The sequence below is a fragment of the Sus scrofa genome, chromosome 6, assembly GCF_054392235.1.
Source record: "Sus scrofa isolate SSC_HxYL_T2T_F1_AM1 chromosome 6, Sscrofa_HxYL_maternal_Yorkshire_Landrace_v2.0, whole genome shotgun sequence".
In the NCBI taxonomy this organism is placed as follows: Eukaryota; Metazoa; Chordata; class Mammalia; order Artiodactyla; family Suidae; genus Sus; species Sus scrofa.
Genome location: NC_139388.1, coordinates 25,039,521 through 25,065,224, shown reverse-complemented (window position 1 = coordinate 25,065,224; position 25,704 = coordinate 25,039,521). Strand labels below are relative to the sequence as shown.

The following is a 25,704-nucleotide window of genomic DNA, read 5'->3' as shown; positions in this document are numbered from 1 at the left end:
TTCTTTGTTGAATTATGTCGTTTTTCTATTGAGATAATTTTTAAGCCTGTGAATGTAGTGAAGTACATTGATTTTGAATATTAATCAACTTGTCCTTCCTAGAGTAAAACTCACTTGTTTATAATTTGATGTAATAGAGTTCATCATATATAAATATATGTATTTATGTATTGCTGAATTTGATTTTCTCATATTTTGCTAAGGATTTTTTTTTGTAGTTTTGTGGGGGTTTTTTAAATTTTTATTTATTTTGTTTTTTTAAAATTATTTCCCCAATACCATTTTTTTTCCTACTGTACAGCATGGTGACCCAGTTACACATACATGTACACATTCTATTTTCTCGCATTATCATGCTTCATCATAAGTGAGTAGACATAGTTCCCATGATTTTTTTTTTTTTAATATTTACCAGGGATATTGCTCTGAAGTTTTCTTGAAATAACTCTACCTAATTTTAGCATCAGAGTGACATTGATATCATAAAAGGGTTGAGCAATGTCTCTTCTATATTCTGGAAGAGTTTGTGTAAAACTGGTACTAGTATTTCTTATAAATGTAGTAGAATTTGCCAATGAAGCCATATGGGCCACAAATTTTATTTGTGGGAAATTCGTGAGTAGGGATTTAATTTACTCAGCAGATATAGAGCTACTCAGGTTATTTCTTAAGTCACTTTGTGTCTTTCAAGACATTTTCCATTTCATCTAAACTGTTAATGTTATTGACATGCTTTTATTCAGAGTATTCCTTTGTTATCCTTTTAATGTCTGTGGGATCTGTGGTTATGTATTCCTGACACTGGTAATTTGTATGTTCCCTCATATTTTATTCTTGTTCAAAATATTGTCTCTCTTGGTGACTGTTCTATGTGCAATTGGAAAGAATATGTATTTTTCTTTTTGAGGCTGTATGTTTTGTTTCGTTGGTTGGTTTAAAAAAAATTTTTTTTAATGGCCACACTCTCAGCATATGGAAGTTCCCAGGGACTGAATCCAAGCAAGCCACAGCTGTGACCTGTGCAGCAGCTGCAACCTGTGCTGCAGCTGCAGCAATGCCATATCTTTTAACCTACTGTGCCAGGCCGGGAATTGAACCCACACCTCTATAGCGACTGGAACTGCTGCAGTTGGATTCTTAACCCATTGCACCACAGCAGGAACTCCAGTGGCTGTTACGGTTTTTTTTAAGCATCAATTAGGTCAGTTCGACTGATAGAGTTGATCAGTTCTTTGAGATCTTACTAACTTTCTACTTATTTCTTTTACCAATGATTGACAGAGGAGCACTGAGAGTTCCGCTTAAAGTTGTGGATTTGTCAGATTCTCTCTTCAGCTCTCACATGTTACTTTCTGTACTTTGAAGCTCTGTTATTAAATACATATGTATTGAGGCTTGTCCTATTCTCTTGATGAATCATCTTTTGCTTTTATCATTATGAAATATCTTTTGTCCTGAAATCTACTTGTCTAAAATACAGACACCTCAGCTTTTGATTTTGTCTCTCTTTGTGTGTCATAGCCTCTTCATCCTTTTATTTTAAGCTATGCATGTTTAAAGCAGTTTTTGTAAGTGTTTTTGTAGACATCATATGGTTTGGTCTTGCTTTTTAAAATCAGATCTGATCGGAGTTCCTGTCGTGGCACAATGGTTAACGAATCTGACTAGGAACCATGAGGTTGCGGGTTCGGTCCCTGGCCTTGCTCAGTGGGTTAAGGATCCGGCGTTGCCCTGAGCTGTGATGTAGGTCGCAGATGCGGCCGGATCCCGTGTTGCTCTGGCTCTGGCGTAGGCTGGCATCTACAGCTCCCATTGGACCCCCAGCCTGGGAACTTCCATATGCCTCAGGAGTGGCCCAAGAAATGGCAAAAAAGACAAAAAAAAAAAAAAATCAGATCTGATCATCTTCGCCTTTTAATTTGATTTTATGTAATTTTTTTTTACCAGCTGATTTTTTTTTTTTTTTTTTTGCTTTTTAGGGCTGCACCCACAGCATATGGTGGTTCCCAGGCTAGGGGTCCAGTCAGATCTACAGCTGCCAGCCTATGCCACAGCCACAGCAACATCAGATCCAAGCTTCGACCTACACCACAGCTCACTGCAATGCCAGATCCTTAACCCACTAAGCGAGACCAGGGATCAGACCCACAACCTCATGGTTTCTAGTCTCCTTCGTTTCTGCTGAGCCCTGATGGGAACTCCTACCAGCTGATTTCAAATCATTAATCTTGCTGCCTTTTTTTTTTTTTTTTTTGCTACTTATCTTTAAAAATCTGTCTCCTCTTTTCTTTGTTCCCTCTATGCTTTGATTTGTCTTCCTTCTTCTCTTTATCCCTTTCTTCTTTATTTCCAAAAGAAGGAAGGAAAGTGGAAGCCTATTTTCCTTCCTTCTTATGGATTAATATACATTTTTAAAATCTCTTTCTATTTCCATTACTGACTTTTTTTTAAGCTGGTAAATATTTTTTTTGTTTTTTGGTTTTTTGGTTTGGCTTTTTGTTTGTTTTCTTTTATTAATTTTTTTAAAAAAAATTTGAAACGCAACAAATTTTATTATGGTTATTGTTGTACAAGCATCATCACAACCCAATATTACATTTCCATCCCAAACCCCCAGTCCACTACTGACTTTTTTAGCTATAACTCTTCTATTTTAGTTAGTTTCGGTGGTTTCTCTAGAGTTCACAACATATATTTTATCATAGATTTCCTTCTGATATACTTTTTGTTTTGTTTTGGTTTGGTTTTTAAGGCATATGTATGTTCCCAGGCTAGGAATCAAATTGCAGCTACAGCTACTGGCCTATAACACAGCCAGAGCAACACAGGATCTAAGCCTTGTCTGCAGCCTACACCAAAGCTCATGGCAACACCAGATCCCCAGTCACTGATCCAGGCCAGGGATTGAACCTGGATCCTCATGGATACTAGCCATATTCATTTCCTCTGTGCCATAATGGGAACTCCTCCTTCTGATAATATTGTATTAGTTGCTATATAAAGTAAAAACCCCACAAAGCCTCTTCCACTGTTTAACTCACAAGTATGTAAAGACTAATTCCCAGTCAAAGCCTCAGTGGCTCCCCTCTTAGAGCCTTCATGAGCCCTGACTCTGGACAGCGTTGTCCTATTCCATATTTTGCCTTCCCACAGCACTCATCTCTCCTTCTCAGCTCGATGAAACCTCTGCACTTTATATAGGTTTACTCTCCTGGGTCTTGTCCTGTAAATTCTTTCCTGGCATTAAGCTGAAGCAACTGTTGGCCTTGCCTCATTGTCTTATGCCAGCTGTTATGTAATATCTAAAAATCTTTGTTTCATGTATTGTATTGACCACATTTGGAAGCTCCTATAAATCTGATGCTTGAACATCTGCGGTACATGCAGATGTTGGTCATGCCTTGTTGTGGACAACCTGATAACATGCCTGAATCACCTAGCATCGCTCTCATGCCTTTCTTCTCACTTCTGCCCCTCTTGAGAGGAGTCTTCCACCAGGAGGTGCATTTTTCAAATAGAAACCAGCTGATGCAGAGGCCACACTCCAACCGCCTCCTAATTCTGGACTTTTACTCTCTGAGCCATTATCAACCTCCCCTAATAACCTAGGGCTACATAATAGCAATGGTCCTTATGCTCCAGAGACCACAGACATTATTCAAACTAGCCAATCCTAAGCCTACTTATCCCACTTCTCCTGTTCCTTCTTGCAGAAGCTACAATAAAAGCTCTTGCTCATAGTTTTTCTTTTCCCTCTAACATCTCATTGACTCTCATGCTTCCCTGTGCCCCCCTCCCCACCATTCCTCTTGGGAATGGAAAGTAACAAACTATCTTTCCAGTGAGAATTATCTACTTTCTGTTCTTTTTTTTTTTTGCTTTTTGCTTTTTGGGGCCACACTCAGGGTATATACGGAGGTTCCCAGGCTAGGAGTTGAATCAGAGCTACAGCTGCCGGCCTATGCCACAGCCACAGGAACGCCGGATCTGAGCCATGTCTGCAGCCTATACTACAGCTCTCGGCAACGCCGGATCCTTAACCCAATGAGAGAGGTCAGGGATCAAACCCACAACCTCGTGGTTCCTAGTCAGAGATTCGTTTCCGCTGAGACACGACAGGAGCTCCCACACTCTATTTTATTTTAATTTTTTTTGTCTTTTTGCCTTTTCTAGAGCCACACCCACGGCATATGGAGGTTCCCAGGCTAGGGGTCGAATTGGAGCTGTAGCTGCCAAGCCTACGCCAGAGCCACAGCAACATGGGATCCGAGCCACGTCTGTGACCTACACCACAGCTCACTGCAACGCCAGATCCTTAGCCCACTGAGCAAGGCCAGGGATTGAACCCACAACTTCATGGTTCTTAGTCAGATTTGTTAACCACTGAGCCACGACGGGAACTCCCTCCCACACTCTATTTTAAAACATGTATTTTTTGGAGTTTGTTAGTTTTTAAAGTGGGAAGGTAATTACGATTATTACTCCATCATGGGAAAATGCTTCTCAGAGAATCTGTCCCAATAGACTAGCATGAAACAAAAATCAAGGACATACAGTCAATAACTTTTACCTATGCATTCAATGTATTTGTTCAGTGTTCTTATTTAAAACTACTTAGCTGCTATAGGTTTGGTTGTATTATTGCATTAGTTTATTGAAGCTGCTGTAACAGATTACAACAAACCTGTTACTTGAAACAACACATGTTTATTTTCTGATGGTTCTGGAGTCCCAGATGTCTGAAATTAGTATCACTGCCCTAAAACAAAGGTCTGAGCAGGGCCATACTCCCTCTGGAGTCTCTAGGGGACAGTCTTTTCCTAACCTCTTCTAGGTACTGGTGGCTGCTGACATTCCTTGGCTTTTGTTCGCATCACTGCAATCTTAAAGTTGGCATTCTCAATTCTCTCTCTACTCTGTCTTCATGGAGTCTTCTCCTCTGTACATGCATCAGATTTCCCTCTGCCTCTTTTATAAGAACACTTATGATTGCAGTTGGGTGTCACCCTGATAATCTAGGATAATCCCCCCACCTCAAATTCTTTAACTTAATTACAGCTGCAAAGACCCCATCTTGTGATAAAAGAAAACATGCATAGGAAATAAGACATGAATTTCTTTCGAAGGAGTCATTTTTCAGCCCAGTACCATTGCCTTGTTTTTATGTTTTGTTTTGTTTATTTTGGCCAACATTTCATTTTGCCCACTGCCAGTATTAACTGCAGAATAAACCTTCTCTCTCTGAACAGGCGTGATGCTCAGTAAATAAATCTCTGGAGATTTCAGAAAAACAAGGTAACAGTTGAGAATAGTAATAGTTTCCCAATAGACTAGCATGAAACAAAAATTAATATATCTTTTGCATCAATTTCCAAGTTTTCTAAGTTTCAAATTTGCCCTATTTTTGACTCTCCAAGTTACATGGGGGAGAGCCAAGGGGATAAAATTAATTATTCAGTTTAATAACAATGACAACAACAAAGCTCATGGTTCCTCCTCAAAGGTGGAAAACTACATGAAGGATAAAAATCCTTAAGTAACAAAACTGTCTGTAAAAATCTATGCTGATTTGATAAGTTTTCAGTTGCATGAGAGCTTAGCACAAAGTAAGCACTTAATAAATATATGCTAAAAAAGAATGCATGCATGAATGAAAAGAATAAATGTATAAATGACTAAAGTGAGACATTACTTCATATAAAGAATATCATCTGTTCACAGGCACACATGAGTAATTACATAACAGATATTTCCCTGATGCTGTGATTCTAAAAAGTGATTACAAAACTTTCATGATTAACTCATTTGTTTGCAAATTTTTTAATGTATCCACAAATGGACTTGTGATTTACTTTTGAAAAGTGAACATTCTTAAAGGACACAAATGCTTCCCAGCTCACATTCAGTTTTCTTCCAGCAGTTCTATGTGGGTATACAAAAGTGTGCAGCATTCAGAATAAGTTGAATCATTCTCGCAAGCTTTCTAGCATAGTCATTTTACAATCTGTGCACATGCACAGAACATAGGAACCAGAAAAGATGAACCCAAATATGAGGCAGTTCACACCTAGAGTTATTGTAGGATGGCATCATGACCCTTGGCTTAGTGTGGCTTGGAGGTAGGACTTTTTGGTGTGCTCTAGAACCTCATCTCTAGGTCCTACACTGCCATGTATTGGATATGTGACCTTGTATACACTGTGTAACTTATTTATCAATCTATATTATGATGAAAGTCTAAATTTTACATATTTCAGAGGGTTGTTTCTAAAACATTGGAGACAACTGCATTATCTGATCTTGAAGAACTGAAGCTTGGTATTTCTTTATCCTGGGAATATTGCATTAGAACCTGAAAAAAAAAATAGTAGGGATACAAAATATGTTAAACAGGGATAGTCCTAAATGATTGTACACATATAAGGTGTGATGTGATATTCATCCATTGCAAAGCAAATTAGAAACTGAAACAAAAATAAAAACAAAACTGACATGTCTTTGAATTTCTTCCACCGTGGGCACATACGGGAGCTAGGATTTTAGAAAACAAAGCAAACAAAAAATGCTAATAGACCTAATGGATACTCTAGTGGAGAAGTCCATTCAGTGATAAACAGAAAGGGGAGCAAAAAGCCTGAGTCTTTGATGGGAAAACAGGAATGAGAACATGGATGCTGATGCTAAATGAAAAAGCCAGGAGCCCATCTTATAAGTGGCATATGGGAGCAAAAGCCAGAAATCAGATGAAAAGCTAGCTGAAACACAAAGAGATCAAACAATTAAGGATGGGCATTGACGATCGATCGATACAGAATTTAGTGGTTGGTTATGGCTAATCTATTGTGACTGGTAAGTGTGGTGCCCTTGCAGTTCTGTGGCGCAGGACTAAAAAAGTTGGCAGCAAAAGGGCTGATATAATATATTAAGAACAACAATCAAATTTTTTTTAGCTAAATTAGTCTTTGAAAGATTAGAATGATTAGCACTTTGGAGAGTATGGTATTCCTTTCAAAGCTGGAGTAGCCACAGGATAAAATGCTTGACAGGGAAAAATTTTGATAGAAAGTAACACTTCTTTTAAGAGAAGTTTCCTTTTTTTCCCCTCTGTACAATCTCCTTTACAACTTGAAATAGATAGCCCCTTGTAGAGGCATTTTGAGTGGCAGGTTTTGTGGTGCTATTGTAGAGCTGGAAAAAAAAAAAAAAAAACACAAAAAACAGCAACAACAACAACTAGTGCCAATTCACAGTAATGTTTGGTTAGCACATAATGGCCATGCAGGTGAGCAAAGAGTGGGAGATCAATAAGATACCCTGTCATTGCAAAAACTAGGATACAGGGTAAATTTACTTTCTTCACCACGTGGATTTCAAGTTCATTTCTCTGTAGGATGTGTTAAAAAAAATGCTGGTGCACTAACTTGCATTGTATGTACACCCTGAAGGGCAGAAACTTACCAAGAAAATGAATAGTTTCCAAATTTAACAAATGATTGGCTGTGAATGTACTGTATTTCTAAAGATGAAAATGTCAAAAATGTTCATACTCAATTACTGGAATAATAGAATATATTTCATAATTAAAAAAAACTATCTCATTCCCAAGAAGCATATAAAGCATGCAGTAATACATGTGCAGATACATATTTGTATGCACATATGAATTTATGTACATGTATGTAGAGATAAATATTTAGTTTTCCATGGGTAGACGACCTCAATTATGCAGAATCTTGTTTATTTCTTCTTTTAGATTAAGTGAAGGAAAAAAAAACATTATCACCATGCTAATTAATTACATGGAAGATGAGTTATTGTAACATCTAAGAATTCATTTTAGGGTTATTTATATTTTCATTCCCTCAGTTGAAAACCATCAATTTTGTTTGTTTGTTTTTTAGGGCCACTCTCACAGCATATGGAAATTCCAAGGCCAGTGGTCGAAATCAAAGCTACAGCTGCCAGCCGCGGCCACAGCCACAGCAACAGACCCGAGGTGCATCTGTGACCTACACCACAACTCATAGCAATGCCAAATTTCTGACCCACTAGTAAGGCCAGGGATCGAACCCACATCCTCATGGATACTAGTCAGATTCGTTTCTGCTGAGCCATGATGGGAACTCCTACCATCAACATTTTGAAAGTCACTTGAGGGACTGAAAAAGTAATCAAGATATAATCACGAATTTCCCTGAGCCTATCATCGTGATAGAGTCCTCAGATATGCACTGAACACCTTTTCTATGAAGCAAAGCACATGCTATGAGATTGCAGAATTCATTCAGGGTATGGTCACTTGTAAAATAAGCAAAACAAAATGTTTTCTATTGCAGAGGTAGAATAGAACTGAGTCTTCAAAAGTTGGAAGGATTTTTTTTTTACATTATTCCGTGGGAATTACACAATACCTCTTACATAGTGTATAACCTGAAATAACTATGGAAAAAGATAGGCAAATCCAAATTGTAAGACATATTGCAAGAAAACTGGCCCAAGACACTTAAAATGTTCAGTGCCATGAGGAAAACAAAGAAAAAGCTATGAAACGGAGATGAGATTTTTTAGCTGGTGTAGTCTTTGATTGGATCCTGAATTAGGGTGAAAAATTATTTGGGGACTATTGAAATTTGAACGTAAACACAATATTAAACCAGTATTAAATTTGTCTGATATAATTGTAGTTTTGATTTTCCCAAGGGAAGAGCTTGAGACAACTCATGTGTGAATAGTTTGTTTTAAGTGTGATTCCAGGAAGAGAAGTAACGTGGAGAGAGTGAGAGAGGGAAGAAGAATCTTCGCATAAATGGTGCAGCTTTAACATGGCTGTTTACCGTGAGCATCTGGGTTCCTATTGCTTGAGAAATTCTCTGAAGAACTGTGTAGAACGCACTCTAGAAATGAAACTGAAAGACAAGGGGCTGGGATATTTATCCACTACTTAAAGACTCCTGTTGTTGAGAGTAGCCTTGAGGGTGTTACGTCACCTACGTTTCCAAGTACCTTTACTAAAATAAGTTCCGAAGGAGTAAGGTGTTTGGGTATTTGGCAAGGTGCCTAAGATAGTAGGCTTTTGATGTAAACAAGAACTGTCTACCAAAGTAATGACTGAAATAAAAGCTGGATTGACAGGTGTAATAATAATACTGTGGTAAGGTAAGACAGTGCCCTTGTTTTATGAAATAAATATTGAAAGCTTTAAGCGTCAAAATGTCTATCATTCAATATCAAATGAATCTTGGGTGTATGTGTACATGTGGATGCATGTGTGTCTATGCATGCGGAGAGGAATGAAAGCAGAGAGAGTTAAAGCCAATATGGTAAATTCCTTTGCACCTTTCTATCCACTGCAAGGGAAACGTAGAATTTTTCAAAATCAAAAATTGGGGAAAAAAATAAAGCCCTGAACTTGGATAATAACTTTGGAGAGAACGTTTTCTGCTTTCTCTTTTTCACAAGAGTAATAATGGCAGATGGAAAGGGCTTGAGACACAGTCTAATTATTTTGTCATAATTAGACATTATTCATATGAAATCCAAATTCTAGATGTTATATTTTCTTTTTGGGTTACCAGCTCTCTGACTTGGGCATGAGAAGGGACCAAGGTCATTTACTCAGTAATGCTGTGTCAACATTGATGCTAACTGATCCAGTTAATTATGCAGCTACTAGTTGAACTATGACTGTGGTGAAAAGTCTGGACTTAAAGCTTTCATGCTAATTTACTCATCTTCTCATATCCCTCCTTTCTTGGTTTCTTTTTCTTTATGCATTCATTTCTTTCGGGGCTGTCTTCCTTGGCCACCACCTTCATCAATGTCTTTGTCTCTTGAAACAGTGATTCCATTAGGTTTTCCATGTTTTGAATCCTTCTGACGATGCTGGCATGCTTTGGGTAGAAATATAAAAGAGCCGTGTAGAAAAGTGAACTTATTTCCCAGTGTCAGGTCCTTTCTAACTCCTCTTTTACAAGGATGAAATTATGAAACATGCATGGATTCCCAGTTTTAAAAAATTAAATAACTTTCAGTGATATGCCTGCTTCTCATGTTTCTTAAGCACTGAATTATTTTGTCTTCAAATGAAATTCTACTTAAAATTGGAATAGAACACCAACCTCACTACATGCTTGTTTCCAAGTACACCCTAATATATCCATGAGTGTTTTTAACTATTCCCTGAATATTTCCAATGACAGATCAAGCAGTTGATTTTTTTCTTGGATGAGATTACAATTTCTTTTAGAATATGCTGGAGATTACATCCTTGCAATTTTCAGCCATTGAGCCTAATTTATGATTAGGAGCATCAGGGTAATAAACCTGAAGCTGGAAAACTTTTACCTGTCTTTCTTCATATGATTTGTCCTTGAAGTTTATCAAACCTTGTGTCGTATTAAAGTGAATAGCTGTTAATCCATATCTTCCTCATTCCTTGGCTTTATTCCTCCTTCTCTCTTTCTCTTTCCCCTTCTTTCCTTTCTCCCTCCCTCCCTTCCTTCCTTCCAAACTTTAGTATAGCAATATATAACCCTTTAAAATAAATATCAGCTTGTTGGATTGAGGCCATGATTTCTGCTTGCCATGTTGTATAGAGTTTCTAGTTAAAGGACATCGCGTATGTATAGTCTTTTGCTGTGTGATCATAACCATCTGTCCCCAAATCAGTGGCTCCTGACTGCATTCCCTCTGGTCCTAGTGCCCCTATGCAGAATGGCCAACGCTGGAGTGCTAACAGTTTATTTGGATGCAGGACTCAAGGCTGGTTCAAGTAGGAGAATTTGAATACCCTAATGATTCTCACCCATATCACCTGGAGAGCTTGTTGAAAGCCAGGTTATGTCCTATGCCCAGAATCCCTGGTTCAGTAGATATGGAGTGAAATAATAGAATTTTCATTTCCAGCAAGTCCCCACAAGGTATTGATCCGCTGATATAAACAAAGGATACCAGTTCTGAGTAAATAATTGCATTCTAGGAGGTAAGTCAAGGGTCTAAAATTAAGATTCAGAATCAGTTGCCACATCTAATGAAAAATTAAAAGCCAGAAGTAAGAGGTAAACACAAGAGGCGAGAGGTCTGATAGTGGACTGGGAAGTGGGCTAAGTGGGCTAGAGAAGTAAACTTCAGGACTTGCATTATTAGAGCTTACTTTTAGATGATTCATTAGAAAAAAAAAAAACCTACATTATTCCAAAAGTGTATTTAAATAATATATGTACAATATAGGTAGGCAGAAGAAATTAGAATCAACTGAAAAAAAGAATGATGGAAACAACACCTGAAGCCCGGAGCAGATGAACCCACTTGCTCTCATTGATGCTGACCTGACTATGTGTGCCTGGGAGGGTTACCTGGAGTCACAAGCCCAGCAGAGGCAAGGACACCTCTCCTGTTTTGCTGTTACCTATGGGTACAATGAAGACACATGTGGCATCTCCTCCCTGTGGAGTCTGGCCGCTGTGGCAGTTGCTAGAAAGTAAGTATTCATGAGCTTCTCTGCATCTCAGTGGCAGAGGCAGGCGAGAGCTCATACAGAGTGTGTTAGCCTCACTCTTCTAACTCCTGCAGAAAAGCCATCACCAACTGTTCTGTTCTGTGACAGAAACTATTATCTTTGTGTCTCTTTCTCAATGCCTGTGGCAGAGAGGGTTCTCTAGGCCACCTCTCTTAAGCTTCTTGGAGGTGCTGCAAAATGAGAGAAAAAAGGCTTGACTGCTGCTTGCAGAGTAGTTTAAAGAAGGATTGCCTGCCTTCCAATTTATTTGCTTGGGTCTGACTTCCAGATAGATTGTCAAACCTCTTGGTACCTGTTTTCTGGAGCTTATTCAGTGTGAGAAGTCACAGAGTGTCCTAAATTCTGAGGAAATTGGTGATACTACTCAGAAAGATGTCAGAGAAAGTAGAGGGGCAGTGATCTTGAAAGTGATACAAAATTCGCAGTGTTCAACATTTATAGAAAACATTTCTCAAGGTACCTGCAAGCAGTTCACTTTTCCTTCTCCTCCAATAAAATCTGGAAATAGAAGAAAGTTCTGGAAAGGAATTCACGATGGCAGTAGAGATAAAAACAAAAACTTATAAAAGTCAACACTGCATGTTGGCATTCCAGTTATGCCTGGATTAGGAGCAACTATTGCAAGAACATTTTATGCCTGTATGGTTTCTTGTGACTTTTAATGTTGATGATCTGATATATTGGACTTCTCCCTGCTCTGGAACGACATTTCCCTTCTTGCTGTCAATCTCTTTTCATATACCAGATGACGGTATCTCTTGGGTGCAAACAAGAGATGGTAAACAGATATGTTTGATCTTGCAATGATGATATTTTACAGGAAGGGTGATGTACAAAATTTCAGGCCATGAAAGATCCTTTCTTGACTCTTCCTTCAGCTGTTTCACATGTAGGTGTGCCTATCAGAGTAGCCACTCACTTTTCTCTAATTTTACCCTGTAAAACTGTAAAATAAAGTCATTGATTTAGGCATACATGGAGGAATCATTAGTATTTCTAAAACACCATGATAAGAATGTTTTAAGATGCTTTAAATGGAGTCAGTTATTGTCTTCAGTCTTGAGGTAGCATGATTATTAAAAACCCAGCTATTGAATTCTGAGATAAAAAATGTCATTACATAAAACTACTAACACCACCAAAACCATCAGGAAAAAACAACAACAAAAAAAAAAACTGAGTACGATTGAACCTAAAAAGAAATGCAGAAGGCCACAAGTAAAGAGTAAGAGAAATAGGACAACTTCACTTAAAGTATTTCTTTTGATGAGTAAAAATCAGTAAAAACAAACCTGACATCATCTCACGTCATGTCTAGTCTTTAAAAAATCTCTGTAATCACTACAAATTATTGGTGCCTATTATGCTTTCTTACTTAAGTGTTTCAAAAGTATTAGTGGAAGGGGGGTGCATATACAATCAAGAATTCATGAGGAAAACTGTAATTTTGTAAAGATATATTATCTGGAGAGAATCCTTAAAATAACACATTATTACCTTGTTATTTAAATTCAGACTTCAAAAATCCATATTGGAGTTCTATTAACCTGCCAATTAATATAATAATTAACTCATTACCTTAATGGTATTACAATTATCCATTAGCTATGATTGTATTTTAATTTTCCCAAAGTCAAAGCATAATGGTTTTATCTATGCTCTCCATATGTAATTTTCTCTCGATGCCCTTTACCCTGAAGGTATTAAGTAGGACACAGAGAAATTCTATAATGAGTTATCTAATACTTGCCACACTAAGGGAGTCATTTTACTAGAGCTAGGGTGTCTCTCTTAAAAAAAATAAAGAAAAAAGAAAGAGAGAAGAGAATTTGAAAGAAAAAGACCCAAAGGAGTTCTTTATCTGATTATCTCTCTTTTGTGACCTGAGGTGAAACTCCACTCTCTCCGGGGAGATCTCTGCTTCCCAGATATTGCTGTCTAGCAGTTTAATGAGCAGTGTCCAAAAGAAGATACGATGGGTTAATGAGTTCTTGCCAGCTCTGTGGATGCATCGGTTGCCTGCTTTTCGGGTGTCTAAAGCATACTTATCTGACTGGTTTGGTAAGCCATCATTGGTGTTTGGACAAGAAGGGAAAAATAATAATGTTCAAGGTTGGTTCAGCACGGCTTCACATAAAAGAAACTTCAAATAGATAGTAAAAAACAAGGCTAAATAGTCAGCAAAGGGCTCTGATGTCTTTTAAGAAACAGTGGAGACATTCATAGCCACTATTTATTGTCTGTCAGTGCTAGGTGCTAAGTGATTTCTTTTGATTAACCCTCTATCTCACAATAACTCCATTAAGTTACATATGTTTATTATCTCAGTATTAACAGACAAGGCGTGGAAAGGTGATGCCATTCCCCTCAAATCATGAGCTGGGTGGTAATAGACATCTAGGCAAGAATTCAGGTTTTTAGGTCTCTCTATGAATCAAAACCTATGTCCTATCAAATACACAATGAAGAGAGAACAAGTCTAACTTCAAAGTCCACATTTAAGACATTTTTTCAAAAATCATCTTTTTTTCTTGTCTCTTCTTTCAAACACACACATACCACAATGCATTATTTAAAAGATCAATAATCATAGAGGAACCATTTTTCTCTTTAGTCAAGAGGGAGACAGTGCCATTAGGAAAACAGATTTATTATTTGACAATTGGGTCATAAATACACAGTTGGCCCAAGGAACATAAAGCTTCTAAGGAATAGCTAAGCTAACTATTTTATATTTCATAAATCTACAGATAAATTTCTATAGTGTTTGATCCTTAGCAATAAATTCACAGATTCTTGAGCTTTGCCTTGATTGAAGTCTTGGTTGTTTAAAATAGATAACATTGTCTAGTCCAATTGAATGAATATCAGTGAGTGTATCCACCTCATGTTTGGCCACTGCTACAGGCCACATTGTTGCAAACTTCATCTGAGGTTGAGATGATTATTGGAGACAGTATTTACAGGACAAATCAAGAATGCCTTGATTCAGAGTTCCCGTGGTGATTCAGTGGTAATGAACCTGACTAGTATCCATGAGGAGCACTCCCCTGGCCTCACGCAGGGGGTTAAAGGATTTGGCGTTGCCATGAACTGTGGTGTAGATCACAGACGTGGATTGGATCCCATGTTGCTGTGGCTGTGGTGTAGGCCAGCAGCTACAGCTCCAATTCGACCCCTAGCCTAGGAACTTCCATATGCTGCGGGTGCAGCCCTAAGAAGACAAAAAAGGAAAGAAAAAAAAGAGAATGCTTTGATTCATCTAAGTTCCCTCTTCTTCCAGGTCCACATTGATTCCAGGTTGACATTATGGTGAGGTATACTACATATAAATAACAACTATCATGTGTACTTCCCATGTCTTCTTTTCTTGAGACTTCATTCTTAGTTTACGATGAGAAGAAACTAAAATTCAAAGTCAGATAGAAAGCATATTTTTAATCACTCCGAGTAGCAAAAACAGTTTCTCTGTTGAATAGAGCTAGTGACTTCTTCCAGAAATTAAATGATGACATTCTTAGCAACACCAGTGCCCAATGACCCCAGGCATCAGTAGTCAGTGGTGGCTCAGTGACAACATTGATGGCTCCCAGCTGCAGTGGTGCCTTCAGATTGCTTTGGAGACATAATTTCTGTGTTTAGCATTGACAGTGACAAAACCATGTCATTGCAAGTAATTCAAAAATAAATTAGAAACAGGTTAGCTAAAAGGAACAGTCTCTGCAGAGATAGAAAATGTATAGCTGAGACACACTCTTATGTATATTTGACTCGAGAGCTCACACCATACTAAGTGGGTCCATAGAAAATTTGGCAAACTATTCTGTCTCCGTTTTCTCAGCTCTGTGTTGTTGAATGCATGGGACACTGGAGAGCATTGTGAATTGTTAGCCTCTGTGAAATGAGCTTTAAGTGCTAGTTTTCTTAGTAGCTGGTATTTGAAATATTAAAAGAGTATGTCTTTTAAGTCTTGGGATTAAACTAGAGAACTGTCAGAATCCATCCCTCCCCCAGGATGGAGAAGACCACAAAATGTCAATCTTTGCATACAACTGAGTTGATATTATTTATCCCAATTTACATAAGACTCACTTTTATATAAATTCCTCTTTTTCTGTTAAAATAGGGTGTTAATCCTAAGGTTTAATCCTTTGGGTTTTCCCTAGATGGCACATATTAAATGCATTTCCTTTCTGCGTTTCTTAAATGCATTTAATCAGGCCTGGGTCCTGGGTCCCCTTATGTGAGTGAACACTCCTGGTGACTCAAACAAGATATCTCAATGTCAGTTAGGACCAATTATGGTCTAAAGGCAGTTAAGTGTAGGTTTTTTAATGAGGTGAAACTGTTTCTCCTGTGCATTAAGTGCCAAGTGAAATGGCTGTTGGCTAACCTCAAGTTAATGAAGTAGTTCCACATTATCACCTATGTGCTAATAAAACAGCCATGCCAGGGAAAAACAGAGAGGTTTTAAATTAGTATAGAATGCTAACAAGTTAGGTTGAGTGGATACCTTCCTTTGAATTTAGTTTCTCATAAAACCAGAGATCATGATGCACATGTGGTCCAACAGTCTGTAAAGATAAGTTTGTGATGGGAACTTGCATTAGAAAGTGCTGTTGGAAGCTTTATCTTCTGCAAAGCACAGGGTGACAGGACTTTTACATCATCTGTTAAGGGTCATTTGGAAGAAAAAAAATACGGCATCAAAGAGTAGCTAAGTCAACACAAGAGTAAATTTCTTTTTTTTTTTTTTTTTGTCTTTTTGCTATTTCTTTGGGCCGCTCCTGTGGCATATGGAGGTTCCCAAGCTAGGGGTCGAATCAGAGCTGTAGCCACCGGCCTACACCAGAGCCACAGCAACGCGGGATCTGAGCCGCGTCCGCAACCTACACCACAGCTCAAGGCAACGCCGGATCCTTAACCCACCGAGCAAGGGCAGGGACCGAACCCGCAACCTCATGGTTCCTAGTTGGATTCATTAACCACTGTGCCACGACGGGAACTCCAACACAAGAGTAAATTTCTGCAGTTGCCCTTGAATAAAAACATAGACTGTTGTGCCAGCTCTTCTAAAAATGGTTATGTTCTGTATTTATCAATGACCTTTGGGTATGTCCATGAGGCCAAGAGAGATTTCCTTCAGAATATACTTCACACTTGCAAAGTCTAAATGATGTCGGAGAAGCAATACAAACATATCATACAAGGCTATCATCATATCAGGTGAAATTACCTCTACAGGAAAGAAAAAGTACTCAAATGCAACAGTTCATCTCCGAGCTGTCTTCTCTTCCATATTGAGTAACATGAGATCAGACAGAAAATGTTTACTATTTAGGGGCTGACTCTATGCGTGTGTGTGTATGTGTGTGTGTGTGTGTGTGTGTAAAGAGAAGTGTTGGGAGTTATCAAGTCTAAGACCAGAACCAAATATCCCCTCTTCTGTGTAGCTTTGTATAACTCCTCTCCCCTATCCAGGACACTAAAACACCTTCCCTTCAATGATATACACTCCAGATTCTCTGTATGGAATTTTGAATTATTCTCCCCGCTCTCAGGAGTCTCGACGAAGATGTCTGTCAGCTGTCAGCACTCATTGGGGGACTGACTTAGTTTGAAACAATTTTCCTTGCCCGAGTTCGTGCCTGCTTTCAGAGGCAGTCCATCCGACTCATGAATACGGACCATGAAAGCTGCCCCTTTCTCCCAATGCTGAAGGAACATTGCAGTTCCACGGTTCCTGGTGGGTTTAGTCTGCCTTGCAGCTTAGAGACTTGTACCTGATCCTGTGTCTGCTTATTCTATTCCACAGATATAAATTCTCAAAGTATTCCTTTAATAAATATTTGGAGTACCCATCTCCATTTTTTGAACTGCCTCCAGGGTGACTCAATTTGTAACACCTTCTCAGTGCCCCCAGAGAATTTTTATATGCACTTCTGTTTCTATTACAAAAAGTCCACCAATTTGTATAATGGTTAATGTTTTCTTATATATTAGCTTATTTAATTTTCCTGATGGCCCTATGAGGTGTGTATTATTCTCCTCCTATGCCAAATGAAGCTTAGCGGAAGTTAACAGCTTATACAGTGGTAGAATTAAAACCTATAATGTTGTTCTATTCACAGTGAAATCATTTATTCCCACAATAACTGACCTTATGAATGTTTATTTCTCTCATTAGGGAAAAGACCATGCATTCCTCAGTCTTGAATAACCACTGTTGAGCCCAGCGTCTGGCCCCAAATTTATAAGTTTTGAGAATTTGGGAAGATGACAACTTTGTAAAAAATCTATAGTTTCCTCATCTTTAAGATGGATAAATAATATAGGCATTAGGATAAAGCAAGATAAATTATATAAAAGGTATACCACTCAACTGGATTTCAGTCCGTAAGTTCTCCATTAGGCTAGCTAATATTAAGGCAAGTAAAATTAGGCGTCGGGTAGGGATCAAGAACATGAATATTGGAGTATCACAAAAGTCTGCTTTCAGCATTCCCGCGGTGGCTCAGCAGTGATGAAGCCAACTAGTATCTGTGAGGATGCGGGTTTGATCCCTGTCCCCACTCAGTGGGATAAGGATCCAGCATTGTAGTGAGCTGCAGTGTATCGGTCACAGACGCAGCTTGGATCTGGCATTGCTGTGGCTATGGCATAGGCAGGCAGCTGTAACTCTGATTGGACCCCTAGCCTGGGAAGTTCCATATGCTGTGGGTGTGGCCCTAAACATTTTTTTAAAAATCTGGTTTCCAGTTATATCTATGAGACTTCATCTCCGACTTTGGGCAGCTTTTCTGAAGGCTTTGAAACTAAAATTGGTCAGCCATGGGGAGTTCCCGTCGTGGTGCAGTGGTTAACGAATGTGACTAGGAACCATGAGGTTGCGGGTTCGGTCCCTGCCCTTGCTCGGTGGGTTAAGGATCTGGAGTTGCCGTGAGCTGTGGTGTAGGTTGCAGACTCGGCTCGTATCCTGCGTTGCTGTGGCTCTGGTGTAGGCCAGTGGCTACAGCTCCAATTCGATCCCTAGCCTGGGAACCTCCATGTGCCGCGGGAACGGCCCAAGAAATAGCAAAAAGACAAGAAAAAAAAATAATAAAATAAAATTGGTCAGCCATAAAGTTGTTTAATTCTCATAACAATCCTGAAAGACCATCCATTTAGAAATTATATCCAGATACCTGAAACATCACTAGCCCCTAACAAACAGAAGCTACCCTGTGAAGACACACTTACACAAATGTTTGTGTCACATGTGCTAAGACAAAAGAAGGGATGGCATATGGAAGAGATGGAAAGGTCAGCTAATAGGTCTCAGGCACTAGTTGGCTTTGATAAATTATGAAATTCAGTGGAAAATCCTGGCATTAGAATTAAGTAAACTAAGTTCCAAGAAGATTAAATAACTTCCTTAAGGTCACGTACTTGGTACCTGAAGGAGCAGCTGTTCAAACCCAGGTTTTTGATTTCAGAGACTGGGGAAAGGAAGAGAGGAATAGAAAGTATAGAGAAATAAAAAGAAATGAATGAGGGGAGAAATAATATATGTACTTATAAAATGTTTATGTCTGAAAGTGGATCAAATGAATCCCTAAATTTTTGTACAAAATACAATCTTGAGTCGATTGTGAGTTTCACATCCATCTTTATCGCTCTCCACTAAAAATGTCCATCACTGTAGGCTTTTTCTTCCAGCTTTCAAGGTACAAGTGTTGTGGTTGCCACTGATTGATTGAAGACACCAGAATTCAATTTGCAGGAGAGTTCTTACTTCCTTATTAAGCACACATCACCATTAAATGCTTATTGTCAAGAATTCTCATCAGGCTTTTAAAGCTTTTCTGCACTGCCTATGAGGTACTCACAATACTGAAGATTACCAGTAAAGGCACTTTCATGTCTACCGGGGTAGTTGTGGTGAAGAGTAGAAATGTACTTTCTGATATAATTAAGACAGTTATCCATGAGATCAATTCTAGGTAATGTGAAGGTCATTCCCACCACAGGTTATTCTTGGTAAGACACAATCCTCTATCACCTTCCGTCCTCGAAAAATGAAAGCTGATGAAAAATTACATATGAAATCTGAACTTTTATTGATACAGCCTTGCAAGAGATGATAAAAGTCGGTCATTTCATAAAGAGCTCTAGTTTTTATTTTTTATTTTATTTTTTGTCCTTTTTTTTTTTTTTTTTTTTTTTTGCCATTTCTTGGGCTGCTTCCGCGGCATATGGAGGTTCCCAGGCTAGGGGTCGAATCGCAGCTGTAGCTGCCAGCTTACACCAGAGCCACAGCAACGGAGGATCCAAGCCGAGTCTGCAATCTACACCACAGCTCACGGCAACGCTGGATCGTTAACCCACTGAGCAAGGGCAGGGACCGAACCGCAACTTCATGGTTCCTAGTCGGATTCGTTAACCACTGCGCCACGACGGGAACTCCAGCTCTAGTTTTTAAATACAATCACCCCTCGGTATTTGTGGGGAATTAGTTCCAGGATCCCTCAGATTTCAAAATCCTTAGATGTTCCAGTCTTTTATCTAAAATGATATAGTATTTGCATGTAACCTTTGCACATCCTCCCATATACTTTAAATTACCTCTAGATTACTTATAATAACCAATACTATGTCAATGCTATGTAAATAGTTGCCGATGCATGTAATTGCTATGGAAGTAGATGCTAATGCTGATGCATGGCGAATTTGAGTTTTGCTTTTGGGAACTTTCTGGAGCTTCAGAAAAAATATTTTCTGTTTGCGGTTGGTTCAGTCAGTGAATGCAGAGACCGGGAATTTAGGGGGCCAACTGTGTAGCTAATCTCTCTGCAGTATTTCTCATCCTTATATTCTTAGTCTATGCAGGGGCTCTAAGTCATGCCCACCTGATCAATATAATGACTAAAATGAGTGTAATTAGGAGGTCTGTTTGCAGCTGAGCTAGTTAAGAGTGGCTAGAACCACAGACCCTCTAACTGGGGCATGCGTGAGTGACGTTTTGACGTCAGAGGCGGAAAACTCCGCCCTCTGATCGTGGTTAGCACCTCCATTTTTTAAGGCCCAGAGGCTACAGCTTAGTTACGCCTGCGCAGAACGATGATTTTGGCGTCTTTCCCCAGTCACCGTGCTTCTCGGGGTTGCCACTCCTCAGACCACTGCGCTGTTTTAATCTTTATCCCTCAAAGACATAGAGCTCCTTGCCTTCTGGGAGGCAAATCTGAGACTGGCTTTCCTGTGGCTTGGGTGCCTTGTGAATAAGCCCTTTCTTTGCTGAAAACCTCAGCGTCTCGGCATTTTGGCTTGCTGTGCATCCGGCGAAAGGACCCTGGTTCGGTACCGCTAGGACTTCAGGAATTCACAAATGGTAAGATACAAACCCATATCCTGCAGGCACTAATTCACATACTTAATAATACACTTAAAACATTTTTGAGTGACGATTGCTACTGTGTGAGGCAAGCACTGTCTTGGTAAACAAGACAAAGTGTTGGTGCAAATGGAGTTTATGTTCTAATAGCCGTGGCGTATAAATCGATTAAACAAAATACATAAAGCAAAGGTGCCTTTCACATACTGAATGACGGTATTTTATTTTGATAATAACAATTGTAATAGCTAATGATAAGAAATAGCATATATGTGATGACTTCAGTGCATTATTTTTATAAATGTTGTGTTAGAAACACAGGTTTCCTTGGGAGTATAGAAAAAGAAGCAAAGAAATGGTGACATTTAACCTGAACCTCAAGCATGACTTTTCCAAAGAAACCGTCAATTATTGCAGGAAGAAAAAAAACCCAGCAATTTTAAAGCTACCAAGTTCAGAAAAGATGGGGTGTTGAAAGAATTGCAAGTAGCTCAGTAAGACCTGTCCTTGTATTCACACTTTCTGGAAGACCCTTAACCCCTTTTCCAATCTCTCCTTCTACCACACTTTGATAAATATTCCTCTCTAGGGTAAATTTTACAGTTGGACTGAGCAGGTGAACTTGTGCAGAAAGGCACAAAATTGTGCTTAAATACTCTTATTTTAAATTTGTGGTCACAAATGCCCATTGAATACAGTATTGCTGGGCAGTCCGGCTATACAGTCTCTCTTTTTTCCTTTACACTCTTTACAGTTACATCTTCACACCTCCTCATCTCTACTCAAGACTCCTGTACCTTCTCATCCTCACAGTTTATGACTGAACTCATTATCTACGGAGAAAATAGAAACAGCACATGCCTGGGGGCTTTGGCAGAGTTGCTGGAACTGGAGGCTGTGCCCAAGACCCACTGGGCTGTGTGGTTGAAGCTGAATCAGGTCCAGGAGGTGGGCAGTCAGTCCCTGGGGGCCGCTGTACTCTGGCTCCCTTGGCAGGACTGCTGGAGCAGAGAGACCTGGGGGCAGAGCCTCCCACTTGAGAGAGGGCTCTAACAGTTCCCTGCTCATTTGGCAGAAGCTCTAGGATTAGTAACCGGATTATCTTCATGTAAGTGCTCTTGAAACTGCGGGGTTTTTTTTGTTTGTTTTGTTTTGTTTTTGTTTTTGTTTTTTGCTGTGTCCGAGGTGAGGGAGTCTTCACTCAGCCCCTTGGCTGTATTTCTTTGTATTGCAGGTTACTGGTGGGGGAGTGTCCAGTGGATACCATGTCTCCCTACCCTATTTCTGTGTGGTTTCCTTCTGTGTGCAGTAGCCCTTCAATCAGCTCTCTGGTCTTTAGGAGGAACTGCTCTGTATGTAGCTGTAGAGTCAGTGTGTGGGGGAGGAGTTAAGCTTGGGGTTTTACTACACTGCCATTCTGCCTTTCCCTACCACCCCCTCCTATCTGTGCTTTTAGAGGTTTGCTTATATGCTCGTTTTGGGGACTAGACTTGGCCTCTTTGAAAGCAACTTTTTGGAGATAAATTCATATCTTTGAAGGTTAACTTATATGTTAGATACTCTGCTAGTACTGCTGAGAGAGGTCAGCTTGCTATGTACAGGGAAGAGTTTAGATAATATGGTGTATGGATGATAGATTCAAGTACAACATTCGAGTTCTTGAATTTCAAATTTAATACTGTTCCCCTTTCACCAGTCCTGAAAGTTCTTCAGTTGTTTTTGCAAGTTGACACCAATCATCGGTGGATCTTAGGCCTCTTTCCAATCCTGCCCCTTACATAAGGACCACGAAACTGACTTTGGAATATCAGTTTAGACTTGCACAGATTTTTCTTATCACTGTGCTATCACCCCATGGCCTGTTTTCTGCAGAGACACTACGGTGAAGACTAGAAGGGCATTGTCAAAATTCATTAACATGGGAAATACTTTGTTACACTGTTCTCTGTATTCTAAAAATGTATGAATTTGGTATTAAAGAACAGTCAGTCTCTCCTTATGCATTAGACAGTTAATAATGCCAAATCACCAATTATAAGGGAATGTGTTTGAGAGCCTGCATTTAATTGTATTTTTGTGAAGTCACTTGAAATAAACAGAAGTAACAAAAGAGTTTAGTCACCACTTTTACACCACACTCCATTACTTATACCTACTGAAAGATTAATTATCAACTGAGAGCTACATGAACCATGTTTATTTTAGCAATATTTCTGTATTACAAGCTTACCAAATTCTCTTTTGCTCATGAAGTTATTTGCATAAACTTTGGATTATTGTCGAAGAAAAAAAATACTCAGGTGTATGAGCATCTAAAAAATAGATGCCTCTTTTTTTCTGTTTCTTTTCCTGAGTTGAGGCGAAATAATATTCAAATTTGATGAGCAAAATTAGCTGCTAGCACAGTTGCCACTGTCTAATTAGGAATTTGAATGACATCACTTTAGAGGTTAAAAATGTTAGTATATGCTACTTCTCCGAACTTCTCTTTTTCAGTGGCCGTTCATCTTTATTTGACTATTGGACCACATATTTATAATTTAAATATATGTATTACATGTAAATTGAAAAGTGCAATTGTTCCAAGAGGGCCAAATTTTACCTAAGGAAAATTGCAGTATCTGGTGCTTTTCAAAGACCAGGAAAGGTTACTTGGAGCTGTCAATCACCAATGTTTTTATATTAACTATAGTTGTAGGACTTTTAAAAATTTCTTATTCATTCTATCAATTTCACCTGTTCATATTCTTCTAAGACACCCCTACTATATCTGGGATTTACAGCACAAACTGAATTTATTTTGTCATCCAGAAGGCCATATATGACTAAATTAAGAATTTAATTCAGGAGTTCCATGGAGTTCCCGTCGTGGCTCAGTGGTTAACGAATCCAGGTAGGAACCATGAGGTTGTGGGTTCGATCCCTGGCCTCACTCAATGGGTTAAGGATCTGGCGTTGCCCTGAGCTGTGGTGTAGGTCGAGAACACAGCTTGGACCTGGTGTTGCTGTAGCTCTGGCATAGGCCAGCAGCTACAGTTCCTATTAGACCACTAACCTGGGAACCTCCATATGCCACAGAAGTGGCCCTAAAAAGACAAAAGAGCAAAAAAAAAAAAAAAAGAATTTAATTCAATAAGGAAATATATAATGTGGGAGCACAGCCTGTCATAGGACATGTTGCTTCAAATAGAATACAGCAGGAAAATGTTCAGCTGTTTTCAGTAAGCAGCTGGGTGATCTTTGTTTTTTAAATTCCTTTTCCAAATAGGTATTTATTTGTCAGATAATTGTATTGTTGACTGTTGTTTGAAAGAGAAAATGCAATTTGATCAAGACTGTGCTATATACATACGTTGATACCTGCAGGAGGTAGCTGGTCAACACAAGCAGCTCATAGGAAGACTTTTCTGAGGAGTATGTCTGTTTAAGCTAAAGCAAGCGTACTCTGGCTGTTGGGTTTATGTGCAAGTGCATGAGATTGACGTTCCATTAATTAGATTTTACTTCATCTTTAATGACTTAAACAGATGCACACACCCTCCAAATGCATATACATACCTGTCCCAGTAAGAATCAGTGGAGGCAAGGAATGTTAATGCTCCAGTACTTGAATGTGAGAAATATGCCATGTCCTATATGCCAACTAAAAATTGGTGCCTTCCATCTGCCTCTACAAGGATTAAGTCCCCAACTGCTACAGTCACTGACCTTCAACACTTCCTAAAAGGAGTTCAGGGTGGAGATCAGGAATGAGTCTCTGTGCACTGGGAAATACTGACAGAACAGGTCTTTGGATAGATATTTTCAGAAGAAGAATTTATTAGCCCAATTCTTGCATCTCCCCACGTCTACAAGAGAACTAAAATCATTGATGGTGTTGTCTGCTCCTCACGACTAGCAGCAAATTGTGTGCTTGGTTGCATGTAACTCCCCTTCCCTAAAATCATATATAATAGTGACCTCCCTCCCTGCCTCTTTGGAGCAGTTACCAGAGTTACTTGAATGCTTTCTCCCAGGCTATAGGCCTAATTTTTCCCTAAATAAAACAGGACTCACAACTAAGTTGTGCTTTTTTTTCTTTCTTCAGTCAACATATATAAGGTTTCCCATTTACTTATTACACTGTTCTGTTAGTATTGGCTCATTAATACACATTATTAAGGGTTTAATTTTTAGTCATATTTACTTTCTATTGTTGCATTTCAAGGCATCTCTCCTGGATAGTGTATTTATCTAATTGATTGCAGATTATGTAATGTTTTCTTCATGCAGTTGAGTATAAAATCATACACTAAAGCCAATAAAGAGGCAAGGTTGGTGGAAAGTTCCGTTTACTTTATTATTACTATTGCTTTTTACAGCTGCACCAGTGGCATATGGAGGTTCCCAGGCTAGGGGTTGACTCGGAGCTATAGCTGATGACCTGCATCACAGCCACAGAAATACCGGATCCTTAACCCACTGAGCAAGACCAGGGATCGAACCCAAAACCTCATGGTTACTAGTCAGATTAGTTTCTGCTGTGCCACAATGGGAACTCCAAGTTTGCTTTGTTTTGGATGCCAGTGATGGTGGGTAGGGAAGGGGGCAGACTCCCCCCACTGTTACTCAGTGGGCAAGAGCTTTTCTAGCTGGAGGGAGCTACATGCAGAGTCAGCTCTCGTGGTCATCTTGAAATTGGTCATGAGGTGGTCTGACCAGTGTCATCTTGATTGTTTTAAGTACAGTTAATCTTCAGTTTCAGGGTCAATTTTTCCCATTTCCTTGAGGCCACTTCTGAGAATTATGGAAAGCTTATGTCACAGCTACTATCATC

General features: G+C 39.1%; 1 protein-coding gene across 16 annotated transcripts in view; it reads left to right on the top strand.

Annotated features, from left to right (window-relative positions):
• The window catches only part of CDH8 (cadherin 8), a 1,221,794-nt gene that overhangs the window by 465,300 nt on the left and 730,790 nt on the right, over positions 1 to 25,704 (top strand). For 4 of the 16 annotated variants that reach the window (XM_084959959.1, XM_084959956.1, XM_084959952.1 and 1 more), the window contains exon 1: positions 21,815 to 21,996. The exons of 2 other annotated variants lie outside the window; for them this stretch is intronic. The gene's annotated coding sequence lies outside the window, so the exon portion shown is untranslated. Of the gene's footprint in view, positions 1 to 20,601; positions 20,886 to 21,752; positions 21,997 to 25,704 lie in introns of those variants that run through there. 10 more of the 16 variants (XM_084959955.1, XM_021093979.2, XM_021093977.2 and 7 more) reach the window with 7 other exon arrangements.